This window comes from Papio anubis, chromosome 13 (genome assembly GCF_008728515.1).
Source record: "Papio anubis isolate 15944 chromosome 13, Panubis1.0, whole genome shotgun sequence".
Classification (NCBI taxonomy): Eukaryota; Metazoa; Chordata; class Mammalia; order Primates; family Cercopithecidae; genus Papio; species Papio anubis.
The window spans coordinates 17534416-17539038 of record NC_044988.1 but is presented as its reverse complement, the minus strand read 5'-3'; positions in this window follow the sequence as shown (position 1 = coordinate 17539038).

Genomic DNA, 4623 nt, shown 5'->3' with positions numbered 1-4623 from the left:
CCTTGAGATGTAGGTGTAATTATTCCCATTTACAGATACAGACTCTGAGGGTCTGTGGCAATCCTGAAGGAGAGAAGGCTTAATAGTGTTGGGTGTTATAACATCTCTGCCTCCAATCCCAGTGCCCTTTCTCTACGGGCAAAGCTGGGTGGAAAGACTCGTTAGGAAACCATTTTCAATGCAAACAGCATACTTGGCAGATGTCACTGCTTTCTCAGGAAGAAAAAAGTGAAGTGCATGGAGCACATTTTTATTTTTTAGCTAGATCAGGTCAGCACCCCCCTGCTGAAGGTAGAGCCTGCCTACTGATACATAACGATATTTCAAGATGATGAGCAAGAAAGCTCTGTCCATTTCAGGGCAGAGTTCCCTGGGGACAAGGCTCAAAGAGCAATGAAAAGAGGGTAAGTGAATCATGAAGGCTTTGGAGCGAGGATGAGCACTAGAGCCAGGCATTTACAGTGAAGGGCAGAGTGGGCTGGAGAGGACTCAGGAAGCATTAGAAAAATGATTATCTGCCAACCCGAAATGAGACTCCAAGGAACGCGAGCAGTCCCTCCCACAAAAGGGTTTGTGGAAGTTCTCCCAATTTGCAGGGACCTGCCTGTGGAGTTTGTTCATTCACTCACTGAAAGATATTGGTTATCTTAGGGATTGTGAATAGTATACCCTATGGTGTGGGATAAAATCTTTTTAAAATGGAAAGCAAAACATATTTTCAAATAGAATGAAGTGTGTTTTGTAGTCATGATATTAATCCTCCTTTATTGTTAGCGGAGTAATTAGAGAGTAATTCCATGACACAGATTAAAACACAAGACAGTGAGGAGCTGGGAGGCTTTCAGCTGCAAACCTCAGAAAAGCAAGCTCAGTGAGGAAATATCTTGGCTCATGTAACTGTCAGTCAAAGAAAGGAGGGGCTTGTGGGCGCCATTCTGATCCAGGAGCTCCACCATGTCCTCAAGGACCCAGCTTCTCCCTTTCTGCTGTGATGTCCAAATGATCAGCTTCATCCTGACAGTAATTTTCTATGTGGCTTTAAGATGATTGTGAGAAGCAATTAGGCTACAATATTGTTAATTCTTTTCTCAGGATAGACAGACATTTGCAGGAAACTCTTCTGGAAGTGGCGGGAGAAACACTGTCACATCTCTATCTTCTTAGCTTGCAGGTTTGCTGTAACCCCTTTCCCACACAATTACCATCGAGGAGTATGGGAATACTCTGATTGGGATAGATTATTGGTTCTCGGCACTCACTGTTATCAGAATCACAAGGGAGGCCTTTAAAATGTTTTTTAAATTATTATGGGTATAAAATAGTTGTACATATGTGTGGGGTACATGTGATGTTTTTGATACAGACATATAATGTGTAATGATCAAATTAGTGTAATTGGGGTATACATTACCTTAAACATATATTATTTCTTTGTGTTAGAAACATTCCAGTTCTACTCTTTCAGTTATTTTAAAATATACAATAATTTTTTTTATTATACTTTAAGTTCTAGGGTACATGTGCAGAACGTGCAGGTTTGCTACGTAGGTATACATGTGCCATGGTGGTTTGCTGTACCCATCAACCCGTAACCTACATTAGCTTTTTTCCTAATGCTATCCCTCCTCTTGCCCCCCATGTCCCCACAGGCCTGGTGTGTGATGTTCCCCTCCCTGTCTCCATGTGTTCTCATTGTTCAACTCTCGCTTATGAGTGAGAACATGCGGTGTTTGGTTTTCTGTCCTTGTGTTAGTTTGCTGAGAATGATGGTTTCCAGCTTCATCCATGTCCCTGCAAAAGACATGAACTCATCCTTATTTATGGCTGCATAGTATTCCCTGGTGTATATGTGCCACATTTTCTTTATCCAGTCTATCATTGATGGACATTCGGGTTGGTTCCAAGTCTTTGCTATTGTGAACAGTGCTGCAGTAAACATACGTGTGCATGTGTCTTTATAGCAGAATGATTTATAATCCTTTGGGTATATACCCAGTAATGGGATTGCTGGGTCAAACGGCATATCTAGTTCTAAATCCTTGAGGAATCGCCACACTTGTCTTCCACAATGGTTGAACTAATTTACACTCCTGCCAACAGGGTAAAAGTGTTTCTATTTCTCCATATTCTCTCCAGCATCTGTTGTTTCCAGACTTTTTGACGATTGCCATTCTAACTGGTGTGAGATGGTATCTCATTGTGGTTTTGATTTCCATTTCTCTGATGACCAGTAATGATGAGCTTTTTTTCATATATTTGTTGGCTGCATAAATGTCTTCTTTTGAGAATAAGTTATTTTTAAGTACATCACTCTATTGTGCTGCTGAAAACTTTATCTTTTTTTTAATTTATTTTTTATTTTTTTGAGACAGAGTCTCTCTCAGTCGCCCAAGCTGGGGTCTAGTGGCGTGATCTCGGCTCACTGTAATCTCTGCCTCCTGGGTTCAAGTGATTCTCCTGCCTCAGCCTCCCAAGTAGCTGGGATTACAGGCATGCACCATCATGCCCGCCTGATTTTTGGTATTTTTAGTAAAGATGGGGTTTTGCCATGTTTCCCAGGCTGGTCTTGAACTCCTGAGTTCAGGTGATCTGCCCACCTCAGCCTCCCAGAGTGCTGGGATTACAGGCATGAGCCACTGTGCTCAGCCTAGATCTTATTCATTCTATCTAATAGCATTTTTGTACCCCTTAACCATCGCTACTCTATCCCCCCAATCCCTGCCACACTTCCCAGCCTCTGGTAACCATCATTGTACTCTTGATCTCCCTACGTTTATTTTTATTTTTTTTCCTAGCTCCCGCATGTGAGTGAGAACATGTGACTGATTTTTCTTTCTGTGCCTGACTTATTTGACTTAACATAATGTTCTCCAGGTCCACCCATGTTGTTGCAAATGACAGGATTTCATTCTTTTTTATGGTTGAATAATATTTCATCATGTATACATACTGCATGTCCATTATTCATTCATTAGTTGATGGACATTTAGTTTGATTTTGTGTCTTGGCTATTGTGAATAGTGCTGCAATAAACACAGGAGTGCAGATATCTCTTTGATATACTGATATCCTTTCTTATGGATATATACTCATTAGTGGGATTGTTGGATTATATGGTAGTTCTATTTTTAGTTTTTTGAGGAGTCTGCTGTTCACCGCAGTAGCTGTACTAATTTACATTCTCCCAAACAGTGTATGAGGGTTTCTCTTTCTCCATATCCTTACCAGCATTTGTTATTGCCTGACTTTTGGATAAAAGTCATTTTAACTGGGGTGGGATGGTATCTCTTGAAGTACTAATATTTGGGCCTTTCCCTGGCCAGGAAAGTCAGGCTCTCTGGGCATGGAGCCTGAATATCAGGATGTTTCAAGTTCTCCTGAGCGGATTCTAAAATTTGAGAAGCACTAGCTTATACTCACCAGGATTAATCCATTGATGTAGAGATGGGAGCAGCTTACCCTAGGTAAAAAGTCCTGGATGTAGAAGGGTCATGGAATAAAAAATTAAGATTTTGTTTTAAATATGGAAATGGGGAATAGATGCTCGGTAGGCATTAAATGTTATTCAGTCCAAAAGAGATTTGCTAGTGACCATTTTTAAGATTTATAGGTACATGTTCATTTAATACAACAACCTGATGAGCAGGGCATGCAATCCACCCGTGTGTAATAGTTGTTGCCCCACCACTTGTTTGCTGCAAGTATCCATGCAATTTGACCAATATTTACGTTATACTAGATAGTAAATATTTCTAACATTATTCATGCCAATAAGTCAAATGACTTCATAGTTTATTAGCCAAATTGAGGCAGTTTTGAGAGTCAAAAGAAGTGTGACATTTTAACGGCTATTATTCCAGGGCATCAAGAATAAACTGGGAGGATTATAAATGATTCTACTATAAAGACACATGCACACGTATGTTTATTGTGGCACTGTTCACAATAGCAAAGACTTGGAACCAACCCAAATGCCCATCAGTGAACGACTGGATAAAGAAAATGTGGCACATATACACCAGGGAATACTATGCAGCCATAAATAAGGATGAGTTCACGTCCTTTGCAGGGACATGGATGAAGCTGGAAACCATCATTCTCAGCAAACTAACACAAGGACAGAAAACCAAACACAGCATGTTCTCAGTCATAAGTGGGAGTTGAACAATGAGAACACATGGACACAGGGAGGGGAACATCACACACCCGGGCCTGTTGGGGGGTGGGTGGCTAGGGGAGAGATGGGGCATTAGGAGAAATACCTAATGCATATGACGGGTTGATGGGTGCAGCAAACCACATGGCATGTGGATATCTATGTAACAAACCTGCATGTTCTGCACATGTACCCTACAACTTAAAGTATAAAAATTAAAAAGGAAAAAGAATAAACTGGGACTGTTCTGGGCAAATCAACACATATCATCACTCTACCTAGGAGGTATTATGTATAGTAGAGAGTTTAGTTTTGTTAAAGAGATGTATGGCCTTTGCCATCAGCTCTAGAAGGTAATCTCTGTCATACCTGATTGAAATGCTTTGCTTAGGCTAGGGCTGACCACACTGGATTTTGTTTTCATTTTTTGTTTTTTTGAGATAGAGTCTTACTCTGTCACCCAGACT